Source organism: Aethina tumida, chromosome 1, assembly GCF_024364675.1.
Source record: "Aethina tumida isolate Nest 87 chromosome 1, icAetTumi1.1, whole genome shotgun sequence".
NCBI classification, from domain to species: domain Eukaryota; kingdom Metazoa; phylum Arthropoda; class Insecta; order Coleoptera; family Nitidulidae; genus Aethina; species Aethina tumida.
In genome coordinates, this window is record NC_065435.1 from 74,718,090 (window position 1) to 74,732,724 (window position 14,635).

General features: G+C 33.5%; 1 protein-coding gene across 1 annotated transcript in view; it reads right to left on the reverse strand.

The window, feature by feature from the left end:
• LOC109603900 (uncharacterized) overlaps nt 1–14,635 on the reverse strand; it is a 207,846-nt gene that overhangs the window by 131,110 nt on the left and 62,101 nt on the right. The gene's annotated exons all lie outside the window — the stretch shown is intronic.

Genomic DNA, 14,635 nt, shown 5'->3' on the forward strand with positions numbered 1-14,635 from the left:
AAATATTGGTCCAACTGATTGGATCCGGCTGCGTCACTGCAAACACGTCTGAATTATTTACGAAACACACCGTTTTGTTTCATGGGCGCACGGTTCGGAAATTCGTCCGATTTCAAGACATTAGCATACATACACTGGTTACACATCCCCTTTTTGCATTGGAGGATCTCCAGTCTGGGGGATTTACATGCATTAACACGGGCGCACAAATCCAGAAACCGGTGGGGAGGTGGGGGGAAATTTTCGGTCGAAAAGTTCGGACGCGCGGGGATTAACAATGCTAATAGATGGGGACTGGTCAAATAGAGAAGAGATGCAAAATCTCGGAAAGGGTTTTGTTCAATATGTGATTTGATTAAGGGACACTTTGCATTGGTTCAAGCGTCACCTCAACTGAGGCCGATTTTTACACATTGATTAGGAATATGGCTATCATCAGTAATACTGAAGTGATTACAAACACAGTATTTTATGACTCGGAGGGAGAGAAGCGGAAGAATGACATTTATCATTGTCAGTCCTGAAATCTGATGGCAGTGTTGGCTTTAAAAAAAGAATTGAAGGAGGTTTTGTACATGATCTTCCTCAAGAAAGCTTCAGGGTAAACCAAATATACTGAGTGTACATTACCACGTCTAATAGTAGTAGATTCAATGGATATATCAACTAAACTAGACCCATATTATTCTAGTACGTGGTAAAAGATATGCATAACAATATTCCCCAACCATAAAAATAAAATGTGGTAGATATGGAAAATTTGAAAAAGCATTTTGTTTAATATGTGATTTGAATTGCTTTGCTTTGGTTCAGGCGAAATATTAAGTCAGCTGATTTTTACAGCTTCATTAGGAATTCTTCAGTAATTCTAAGTGATTTCAAATACAGTCTGCTGTAATCTGGAGGTTGAGAAGTGGGACGTTAGCTTGTAGCATAGTTGGCCCAAGAACCTGGGCTGTTCGGTGTCGGTTTTCTTTACACTTTGTGACCTTAAACTGACTTATTGCTCAAGCATCTCCTCGTTTCTATGCATTGGATTGTTGAATAGTGTTATTCCTGTGAATTATTGTTGATCGTCACTCAGTTTTAATAGTGAAAGAAAACTGAGAAAATAAGTATCAAATCAAACAACATAATTGTTTTTTAAGATATAATTTGTAATATAACTTGGATAATATGCAAGTTTAAAATGTTTTTCTATTAAGACTGGTACATAACGAACCCAAAGTGCTATTTTATTGGTAAGACACCCCGATACAAAATGTCATGTTAATTTAGTTGTTTACGAGTTAGTTAATTAAAATAAAAAGGCATTGGAAAGTCATGAAATACTTGTTGAGACTTACGCCAATCTTGCATTAACTGATAAGTGGCGATTTCAATGTTGTTGACAAAGAATGCGACAAACGACCAAAGAAGTTTGAAGATGACGAATTACAAGCATTATTGGGCGAAAACGAACAACTCCATTAATGACAGAGCAGTTGAATGCTACTCGACAAGCTATTTTCGAAGATTCGATAAGTTAGAAAATTCCACACGAACTGAGCGAAAAACTGTGTACGAAATGTTACTTTTACGCCGAAAAGAAAGGGTTTCTTGCTTCGGTTTGCAACTAGCGATGATTTATTCGAAAATATCAAACGCAAAAAGTCATGGGTAACCTGAGGAGACCCATTAACATTGAGTGCAAGACCGGATTGGTTTAGGAAGAGGAAGATGCTGTGTGTGTGGTGGAATCAGAAAGGAATACTCTACTACATCCGCTCCCGACAACAAATGTTCAATTTGATCCGTGCATTGATCCAAAAATGACAAGAATGGGTTCAATAACACGGCAAAGTTATTCTGCAGCATAATCTCCTTTCTGCACATTCTGCCAAAGTGGTCAAAGAAACGGTTTCTTCGCTTGACTATGTACATCCGTGCCACTCGCCGTATTCACCAGACGTGATCCCTTCTGATTACGACCCCTTCTCATCGATGGGACACTCTGAACAATACTTCAAAACTTTCGAGGTTATACGAAAATGGCACGATGCTCTTGTTGAATTTGTTGTTGATGTTTGAAATAGTACCCATAATGTGCCCGATAGATGAGCAAAATGTGTAGAAAGTGAACGCCAACAAATCTTTTGTCATTGTTCTTAATAATTGTGTACTTTTCATATGTTTATTCCTCTATTGATGATGTTTTTACTGAATCTGTATGTCATTATTCAGGAGTAGCGTGAAATGTTGTACCCATTGGTGTCGATACATGAGTAGCACAACTAATCTTATTCATCCTCGAGGTAACCTAAAGATTTTTCAGAATAAACTCGATATACCGACAATGCATTATGAGGTTGCGTGATGGTAGGTAGGTTTAGTGAGTAGGATCAAACCAGTCTCACATTACTATGGTATGTAGTAATTGGGAATGATCAGACAGAGAAGAGATGTAAAATCACGGAAAGGATTTTGTTCAATATGTGATTTGATTAAGGGATATGCGATTTTGCATTGGTTCCTTTTCAGGTTTCGTTCGTGCAAACGGGCGGGATCATTAGTCAGTTGTCGCGAGTCCACTGACACCGACATATGGGGTTTCGTTTTGTTGTCGGTGTAATCATGTTGCTTAATTTGATTTACAATTGCAGACACGTCTGAATCGGTGCTGTCGGAGGCCCGGGGCACACGCTCTGTCGTTTTATCCAGGCCGACGTTTGTGCAAAAGGCGGGCGGACACTAGAGTCAATGGGCGAGCAGAACACAACGCCAAAGACATAAATTATGACGGGGTGCATTGTCAATTCGGACATTTGCATCCGTGAGAGATCGTGAAAATCAATTGCGCTTCCACTCGACCGGGCCGCGACCGAACCGAAACACAAGAACGACATGCACCGAATAAATTGTCGCGTTCGGATGAAAAAAAAATTTGTCGAAACCGAACCTAATTCGAATCGAATAAACTCCCTGCATCGTAAATTCAAAGCCAATTCGGAGGCTCCCGGTTTTTAGATGGATGGTTTCGATTATGCGGAGCAAATTCGGCATCCCGAATCACCTATGCAGCTACCGACAAAAAAAAACTGCGAGCGGACACGGTTATGATGCCGGCGCACAGTGCATACAAATCGGCCTAACTGCGAGAAAAGTCGAGTTTTGCGATAATTTTCCTATAAATTTTCTCGGAAACGTCGTCCCGTGTATGCATACAAAGGGTGGCGATATTAGGACAATGTGTCAAGGAGAATTGTCTTGGGGGAACTTTTTTAAATTGTACTACTTGAAACACACATGAAAACTAAATTTCCTGAACCACATGTTACATATTATTTTGCTCACAAACAAAAAAGGATTAGCCTAAAGTATTGTTTCTTACACTGGTTTACAACTTTTTCTTTTATTTTTACTCATTTACACAGAGTGTTTTGGAAATGCCGGATAAGATCTCAGCAACAGAGTTCTAGACAATAGTACTGTCTAGAAGTTGAAAATCTTTAAAAAATATATTTCTCTCGTAAAAGCTATTAAAAATAGTAGCTTGAAAAAATAAAAATTCATGGTTTTAAAAATCTATTTGAAGTTTTATTATAATTAGTTCGAAAATAATGAATAATAATAATGATGAATTGAAACTGTTAAAAAACATTTTTCAAAGTGTGATTAATTATTTGCATAGGCAATGTTTAAAATTAACTGATAACAGGCATATTCGTTAGACGTGTCTATAAAAAATAAAAAAATGTGGAAGAAGAAAATGGAAACAAAAATTATATATTTACTGTGTTATCAACATATATTTATGTTTAGTCATATTACTCAATGTTTTCTTTATTATGTTAATAATTTATTGTTTATTTGCTTTTATAGTTTTCAATTTTGTAATATAAAATAGTTAATAAATATATTTAATTCAATTTATATAAAATTTTATTTAAAAAATTAGCATTTATTCCAAAATTAATACACACGGTTTAGTTACTGATTAAATAATTTTTTAGGGTTATACCAAAATTATTTGAAATCACGTCATTTTAGTCATTTTGACTTAAATTCTAATTCAGGTGTTAACAGGAGTTAAAGTTTTGTAACAAATCTAATAAGATGTTCTCAAACATACACTTATAAATTGGCCTCTAAAATGTTTATTTATATACATTGAACTTTTTCGTTGAATTTCAACATAAAATATTATAATCTACTTCGCTATGGAGAGCTTATCCTCCATTTAATACCCTATAAGTGATTTTCATTAATGATTTTGCATAAATAATACTCCAGTGCTAATGGCATATTTCGTTAGAAATACGTTTGTTTGAAGACAATTATTTGAGTTATAGCAGAAGAAAATTCAAATTTCTCGCAATATTTGAGGGCCAACATCAAATAATAACAATATTCTATATTTTGAACCTTCGTAAGCTTGTTCATTTAAAGCCACATCAAATCTATATCGGATAAAAGATAGAAATGTTATAACAGAAAAAATAAAATTCTACAATTTAAATTATTAGTATTACTCATTTAAGTGTGCTAAATTCAATTTAAATTACAGGAAATTTAGATCTATGTGCACTCTTGAATAGAAAAACGGGAAATGCGGTGGAATACAACAACCATTTCCAAAATACCCTGTCCTGTAGAAATTTAAAAATATACATATTTGTAGACATATATAGATTTTCTCTTTTTCTTGTCCCATCTAACATAGGTATAAGTGGTAATTAAAAACCTGATCATGAAAGAAAAGCTAACCCAACTTGTTTAAAAAATACCATAAACTCCATTAAATATTTTATACTCTTTGGCAGACATTGGGGTGTATAATTTATTGTAATCAGGTAATGTATTTTTAATGCGCCTCTAATGGTCAATGAATTAAATAAATAAAAAGATACTATTTGAAAAACAAATTTCTGAGGTTAATAGAAATTAAAATAAAATGTGTTTTCGATAGATCTCAAATGGTTACATTGTATGACAACAAATGAAAGATTCCGTCATGACATGAATAAGATGTCGAGGTTTCAGGTAAGAGCAAATAATGATAGACCATTCCCGGTTTCTTATAATTTAAGATGTGACAGATAAAAAAGGTAAAAGTTTAAATTGAAGCTCTTTACACAGTTCAAATGAATAAAATATATAAAGAAACTGCTTTTCTTCTTATTATCATGATATACATATATATTTTTTTTCATGATCTTGATCTGTTGGGACATGGAATGTTTGTAATTGATTCATCAATTCTGACACAGTATGTGTACTTTACACCATTCTAGACATTTAAATCATAACACATCGTTCAATAAGTCCCGAGACTAACCCAGAAGTGGTACTAGTAGTACCAAACTGGTCACATTTCCCTAAAGTACGAACCTTTACATGAAACGTGTAAAAATTTCACGTCGATCGGACCACAAACAGCAGAATTATCGAGGTTAGAGTAAAGTCACTTTGTAATTTGTTTGAAAAATGGAAAAAAGTGAGTTTTGCATGTTGATAAAACATTGTTTTTTAATGGGTAAAAACACCGTAGAATCCCAGCAATGGCTTGAAAAACATTACCCGGACTACTCTCCATCCAAACCAACGACTTGTTGGTGGTATGCTGAGTTTAAACGTGGTCGTACGGATACAAACAATGCGGAACGTTGGGGTAGGCCATTGGAAGCTGTTACAACGGAAAATGTGAGTGAAATGTTAAAAATCATAATGAAAAATCGCAAAGTGAAGGTCCGTGAAATGACACAGATATCATCTGGAAGCGTATTTACAATCCTTCATGAAAAATTGAGCATGAAAAAGGTTTTTTCCAAGTGGGTGCCGCGACTGCTTTCAGTGAAACAAAACAGCAAGCCACAAGTCCATGAAAACTAAGGCAAAATTGAACGAGTTGGGCTTTGATTTGCATCCCCACCCCCGTATTGGCTAGATTTAGCCCCCAGCGACTACTGGCTATTTGCTGATCTCAAAAAAATTCTCCAGGGAAAAAAATTTGGCATAAATGAGGAGGTCATTGCCGAAACTGAATCCTATTTTGAATCATAGGATAAATCCTTTTATAAACATGGTATAAAAACGTTGGAACGATTGTATCACTCTAAAAGAAGAATATATTGATGAATAAAAATGATTTTTGAAAAAAAATGTTGTTTTCGTTGTTAGTCTCGGGACTTATTGAACGATGTGTTATATTGTTTTTTCCTAAGTTAAGTAAAATCAAAAATAGAAACACATAAATATATCTAGGCCAACGAAATGAAAAAAGTCAATATGTTTTTAATATTTAACGAGCCCAAATTATCCTAAAAATTATAAGAGAAAACGTGTATATTTCCGAAATTTGTAAACCAATGTTATTAAACGTTTTATACGTCAAGAATTCCTAAACAATTACAGTAATATTTACTAATGTTTGTCGTTCGTGCATTGGATAATATATTTGTAATTCAATTTCGCCGCCATCACGCAGCAGACAATTTAGCCATATTTATTTTTATTGCTCTCCACTTTCCCTTAATCGTCTCTATTATCTGTCCGTCTGTGTATGATTCATGTGTTGCCCCCGTGCAATACATATCAATATTCTGGAAATATGTTTTCATGAACGACCGTAATGGAGAGGCTGTTATCGTTATTACTGCGACATCGATATTTATTAAGGACAATGTCCCCACCGAAAAATTCATTTAACTTCACACCCTAGTATTGTACACATTCCCAAATTATAATTAAACACACGATCCTTTATAATTACCGAATAATCGCCGTATAATCTCAATAAATTTTAAACCAATTACATGCGATATTTTAACGTTAAATTTTATTTTAATTCACTTTTTAAAGTCGACATGTACCACTCAATAGGTACAATGATTGATTATCCAATACATGCACACACACATACACACACACAGAGTTTTCCCAAGTGATATTTAATTAATCCAACCGTAATTATGTTAAATGAGCAATATTTAATTCGAAAAAAGCTTTGAACGGAAAAACAGCCGGACCGAATCCCATCAGTATAATTAGCGGGTGCGTTTCAAAAATGGTGTTTGCAGCCGCGTTACGGAAGTTTTTGTTTGTGGAAGTTTCGCAGTTTTTTTTTTTTGCAGTTTTTCGGGGGAGTTCACGGCCGGTGGTCGCGCGTCTCGCGAATGCATCAAAAAGGGGTCTTTTGATGGATTTGTTTTGTTCATTTCGTTTTTTTATTATTATTATTTAAAGCGGCAGCCTGCAATTCCGAACCGAATTTTACTTTGAATACATGTGCCAGTTTACGTATTTGAATAATAAAAGTTTAATGATTTATTTAAACGACAATACAGTGTTGTTCTTAACATCCGGCCTGTCAAAAAGTCGATAAATAACTTGATTAAGTGCCGCGCATTATTTACGCGGCCGAACAAAAGCGTGTTTTCCCATTTACGAACAAACATCCAAACGAAATATTTAATTACGCCCGAGTATATAATTAATATCGTTGATTTATCATTTTAAACTGGACGTTAATAGATAGATATATTTCATAGCCGAACAATACCGATCAAACAACAATAATATGGGAACGGGGGTCGGCGTGATTTTCGCCTCGCCCAGACGTACAAATTATTAAAAAGGCGCTCCTACTGCGAGAACGGCACCTGCTGCAGGAATGTACACGGCTACGCCAGATGCACCGACCGATTATCATAAGCCCGATATATTCGCAAAACTTTCCGGAATTTAATACCCGACGATTGTATATAATTGAATATTTTATTTCGGTGAGAGTTCCGACGAGAACAAATACGGCGAAGTTGCCGGTTTCGGCGCACGGGCACCGGGGAAATTGCAGCCGCCCAATTAAAAAGCAGATTAACGGTCCCGACGGACGTCCGCACCCGATGATCCCGGTTTATTTGACTAATTCGATTTGCGGACATCGACACCGTGCCGTCCCTTTGGCGCGTCGCGACGTCGCACGTGAATTTCGCCATTCGAAATGCACGATAAAAATTCCGTTTCGGCCGAATCGTAAATCCATCCCGATCGGGAACCGGGCGCCAAGTTCTAACGTCGAGCGTGTCGCCGGCAATTCGCAACAAACTCCAATTTGTCAGACACCTCTAAAGTCTAAACGAGTTATGTTAACAAGTCGGTGTATCGTTTCCCGTGAAGTGGAGTACACGGCTCGTAAACGTCTTACGGTGGATTATAAGGGGGTGTTTAAACGAGAAACTACGGCCCGAAACAAAGCGCACAGCTCGCGTCGGATGGCGCTTTTTTTATTTTGTTTTCGTTGCCAGTCGCGGGATATTTCACGTCGGTTATTATGAGTTAGGGCGCATTGCCTATCGTTACGCTTCTCGTGCATAAATCGCGATTACGGACCAAAAATTTATAACGGGACGCGCGTGCAGACGAATTTATTGTTTAACGATGCTCGAAGAAGTTGCGGCGGTTCGGCGTTCAGACGGGTCGGGCCGGGTCGTCTTTGCGTTGCTGCGCTAGGTAATTAAAAATTATAATAAAAAACATATTTAAAGTTTACAATTATTGCATTATCGCGGGGCGTTCGCGTGTTCAGCAACCGTTTGGCGCGAGTGGCAGATTGGAAAAGTTTTTCCCCGACGAGATATATATTCGTCACTAAGAACCCGCCACAATTTATAAAGAGATTACCGCCGCTGCTAAACCGACTTTGCTTTATTAACTTGTAACAATATTTTAAATTGAGTTTGGGAAGTGCAATAACGGGGACTCGAACAGGAATTTTACATTTCGACGGGGAAAATAAAGGAAAAAATTGGGGAAATGTACAACTGTTGGTTTTACTTTAACTAGATTTATTTAGAGGGGTTGAATTATCACTCTTATCGAACATATGAATCGGGAAAGTTTTTTTTCTACAGAGGATTATTAACTCATGTAGGTTTTTATACTTTTTACTTTTATATATCAAATTTTAGAAATTCTCAGTTTTATTCATTTTTTTTTTTTAAATTGTTAAATCTAAATATTTACAGAAATATGTAAATGTAAATTTTCTTTTAAATTTTTTAATTTTTTTTCAAAATTTTCCCCAGAATTGCTAAATTTTAGAACATTAAAAATTGTGAAATTTTAGTAGAAAAACGTTTCATTTTACAGATCCTGTACCAAATTTGTCAAATTCTGTTACTATTCCGCTTAAAATTTTTTATTTTATTTATCTGAATTGAAAAAATATTTTTGAAAACATATAAATTTTAACAAAAAACGTGAATGAAATATATATATATAAATACATATACATATATAAATTTTAATATAAAAACGTTTCATTTTATAGATTTTATACTAAATTTTTCAAATTCTGTAAATATTTACTTAAAAAATTTTATTTTATTTAAGTTAATTGAATGAATATTTTTGAAAACATATAAGAATTTTAACAAAAAATGTGAATGAAAATGTGATATTAAATAGATCTGTTAATTTTTATTAGAAAAACATTTCATTTTTGTCTTAAATTTATCAAAAAATGAGAACTGATATCTAAAAACTATGAAATTTTAGATGGTTACATAAAAAAATACTAAATTTCAGTTGACTTTTATGGAAAAGTAGATTTTTTTCAAATTGTCAAATTATCTGAATTTCTGCTTAAAAACTGAGAAATTTTAGTCTATTTGTTCCCATATATATATATATATATATATATTTATAATTTGTGTACTAAAATTGTCAAACTTTTAAAACTGATATCTAAAAATTATAAAATCTTGTAAAATGATACACAAATGAAAATTAACTATTTTGTTATAACCAATTCATTTTTGTCTTAAAATTTGCAAATTTTAGGAATCTTTATGATTTTTGTCCAAAAATGATAAAATTTTAGTTTCATTTTTCACAAAAAGTGTTTTTTGTAGACTCTCAAAATTGTCAATTATTCTAAATATTTGTTTAAAAATTTGAAATTTTAGTTAAATTTTACATAAAAACATCTATTTTATTTAGATTAATTATCAAATTTTTATAATTAGTATTAGATGATGATTAGAACATGTAAAAATATGCACATACTCGTATAAAGAATTATGTTCTATTCTGTTAAATTAAATAAAACATTATAGTTTTATACTTAACACACACACTGCAGTCAATATTTGTAGAATTTGTAGATTTTCATCCTAAAAAGGTCAAAAATTCTGAATTTGTACTTAAAAATGATGAAATTTTAATTTTTTTCTCAAAAGGAATATTGTTTTCTAAAATTTTTCCCTCTAAGATAGCCAAATTTACAGTAATGAGAAAAAAATGTTTGAAACTTTAGATTAAATCTAAAAATTGTGATTTCTTAGATAAATTGAATCAAAAGCAAAAATATACGCAAATAAAAAATAATTGTAAATAAAATATTATAGATATCAATCACAAAATTGTGAAATATTCAAAATTTTACATTTTTTTTATAGTCACAGCAAAATTGTTCACAAAAAATATCTGATTTTGTAAATTTCTATCCTAAAATACATAAATTTTCAGGATTGTTATCTAATATAATTGTGAAATCTCAGCTTGCCTATACATAAATTAAAAATTATCTGATCCGTTAAATAAATCGTTACCACTATACCATCAATTTAAGGTTTCGTCATTAAATCGAGCTTGGTTTCATTTTCCAATCACGTCCGTTAATAGAATTTTTAGTTCCTTGCACCAAACACTTGTCGTTCATCTGTGTTTTTTTTTGTTTTCCCGATAATCCGCCAAAGTTCAGGCCCTGGATAATTTATATTTTTCCATTAGTGCATTAACCGGCCAATATCCCAAAGACTTTATGTGACCAACAATAAAGTTCGTCCGCCTCTAAACAACCTATTAAGCGTAAAAATTCATCTTGTTGCCGATTCTCACCTTTAACGTCACATGATTTTTTTCAAGTCCTCATTTAATAAACGGGGGAACACATATGTTAGGGTGTTAATTGCTGAAGTTTTTATGGTTATTTGGAACTGGAGAAATAATTCATGTGTAATTGTGCGAAGGGTATTTGAGACAGTAAAGGGCCGTGTAATAAATATTTCATTCCCGAAGCGGACGTAAGAGGAAAAAGATGTTCGGAAGGCAAAGGCGAAAATCACGCATGTAGATAAAAAGGTAATGTATTTTGCGGATGATTTATATTAATGCGTGCGTGAAATAAGACCAACGTCTAAAGGAAATGATAAATCACTGGGAAAATCGCATTTTTATTTAATAATTTAGTTTCCAACGAGAATTTTCGGCATAATGTTCCAGAAAATATCCAAGATGTTGCGCCTCTAATTTCCATTCGAAAGAAGACCTTTACCTACACACGATTTCAATTGTTGACACGAACCACGTCCTGAAAAGCTGGAGCTCTTCCCCAGAACAAAGCGAAATTTAATCGGCAAAAAATTATCACGTAACGTATGCAACCGGCCAAGATAAACATCGCGCCCAAAAGAATATGCTGGTAATTAAAAAGTTTTCGCGCGGCGGTTTTCCTGCCCGTTTTTTTCACAGCGCAAAAATAAAATCCGGGCTCGTCACGTGGGAATACTCGTTTAGCCCGGGACCCGCATGAGTTAGTTACAAACTGCGGAAATGAAGGAGCTAATCGTGCTCCTTCAAACTTTCACCTTTTTTCCTCGGACCGGCGACACACGACCTTTCCACCCCCTACTCCACTCTGCTCCCTTAATGGACACGTGCGACGTTTCCACCACTTTGGACTGGATGGACCGGATTTATTTATTGCTTAAGAACAAAATAGTTTGAAAACGATAACTCCGTAATCTTGTCAAGTCAAAATTCATTTGTCAGGGGGTGCACACCCTTTTAGCGCACGTGTCCCTTCCACACAGATGTTTTGCTAATTAGACAGTGACTGGCAACGTCATTTTTCAGTCTCTGCGGAGACTGATTTGCATACGTCTCTAAAAACTGTTTTGTTCTCGTGTTGCCGTCTAAAAAAAATACTTCTTGCAGGGTGTCAATCACACCCGCACTTTGTGTTCATATGTCGGTATAATTGTGTGTGTGTGTGTGTGTGTACATTGTGCATTATGCATGGCGTTGAATTATGCAGGGTCGGTTTACGTGGAAGGCAATTATGAAATTATGTCTTGCGGTTGTGGATCTACTATACGATTGTTATCAGGTTAATTTCTATAATAATCTATGAATTGTATACTACTGAACATTACGTGTTTAATTCTTTATAGAGGTTTAATTGCTATTATTAAATATCTAAACGGGATTTTAATTATATTAATTTACAGGTTGAAAAAATTAATGTATTTTTTTTGCAAAAATATAATTTTTGTATGCTGAAAAATATTTATAAAAGTTTATTGTCATTTAAAGTGTAACTGAGTTTAGGAAACAGTAAATTTTATGAATCGTTTTCTAATTGGAAAATTGTTAAATTTAATCTAAAATGAATTATTGACTTGAAACTTTCACAACGTTTTCCCATAATTGCTTTGTATTTATCGAATCATTTCATAAATAAACTAATACACGTTGCAGTAATTACAATACAATAAAGTTTCCAGACAATTTACGAATTAACTGCGTTAATACCCAAGCAAAATTCGGTTGAATTAAATCGAATAAGTACACTTAAAAGGCAGGCACTTCTTCAGTTTAATCTAACAATATAAATACATCACTCGTGGCATACACTCCAAGTAAAATTTATGGATGAAGGTGAAAATTATGCGAATTTCCCAAATTCCTCCAGTTATTTATGATCGTCGAATTAGCTGCGTCGCCAAATAATTCTTTATGCAGTTATAATAACCCCATGGCGGCTTAATGGCCGCGAAACTTTATGTATGGGCCAAGTTTGAAAACTGCAATTACTTCACATTCTTCCCGGTCGGAGTAGATGGAAATAATCCCTCGTAAGACAGCGAGACAACTCCACTCGAAGCGTCGTTAGCGCACTTTAATGTCCCGAAGAAAGACCCCGGTGTTTTGGTTAAATGCCGAAATAAACCAGAGGCTCGTTCCACTAATGCATATGATAAATACGCGCGTCTGGAATTTCGGGACGAAAATCAAACGGTTTCAATTAAGATCTACATGAATAACAGTGGTTAACAAATTTTTTTTAGAAACATAGAAATTACATAATCTTAGAGTGAATTGGATGTTATGAGCATGAAAAACAAACTTATTTTTTTCTGATTTTGGTCATTCGTCTAGATATTTATATTTTTGGATTCATGATGTTACTTAATCTAGCATCTAGAGTAATCGGTAATCACTCTTGATTGAGATAAATTATATTCCATTATAAAGGTAATTGAATTAAGTATTCAACAGTACCTAATTCATTTCGACTGATCGTCAAATAGCTGAGTTACTGAAATTTCAAATTCCTTGCAATTACAGTGATTGATTATTTTAAATAATTTTCATTATTTAATGAAAGTTTCACCTTTTAAATCAATACACAAAGTCAGACAAAAAGTAAAAATGTTGTACTCGGAAGAATAGAAGGGTTGCATTTAAATTTACTAATAAATCTATTTAGGTTTCATACATTTGAATTGTGTAAAGAACTTCTTGTATGAACTTTTATGTATTTTTCAGTCACGTCTTGGTAGAACCACCCACTTTTATCACTGCCTTGAACGTCTAGATTTTCTAGGAAGAAATCCAATTGACTAAAGAGAAAATCCAACTAAATGTTTATATTTTAATCTGAAAATCTAAATTGAATAATTTTGGTAAAATATGTGTTGAACATTACTACATTACTAATTCCGTCATCTACGTCTGTGTCATAATTTTGAATGTAACTGATTTTCTCAAAACATATATAACTACCTGAGATACTTCTAACATTTATGAAAATCATTGTTTATTTTAGTAACTTATTTTTTAAATAGAATAGAATTTCAGGAAATTTCTATCAATAATTTTTCATTGGTTCATCAGACTAAACTTGAAAGATCGTATTCTATTACATTCTTTACATCTTTACACTGTACATTATATTTTTTCGACATACAAATAAACAATTTCTTGCAAAATTTTTATTAAAAAAAAAACACATTTTTGTGAATTTGAATACAGTAACTTATTTTTTAAATAGAATAGAATTTCAAGAAATTTCTATTAATAATTTTTCATTGGTTCATCAGACTAAACTTGAAAGATCGTAATCTATTACATTTCTTACATCTTTACACTGTACATTATATTTTTTCGACATACAAATAAACAATTTCTTGCAAAATTTTTATAAAAAAACGCATTTTTGTGAATTTGAACACATTTTATTCATTCATTCTTAATTTATTTGTTATTTAGCCCCGTGAGATGTCTCAAACAAGTCTTGAAAGATTTTGCCCCAATAATTGCTATTTTGAAACAATCCGAGTCAATAATAAGTAGCCTAAAATGTCGCGTTTGGAATTATTATCGACAAATTAGTAATGTCAATATACGACATGGTGGTGGTCGACAACGAGCTGAGACCAGGTGACTGCTTAGTGCAGACGTTAGGATCGATGTATGTCCCGCAAAAGTTGCATGAAGTTGGTTTTGAAGCTAGAAGACGTTTTCAATATTCTCTATTAAACAAGGAACATCGGGTAGCCTGAAGAGCATGGGCCAACGATCACCGCTT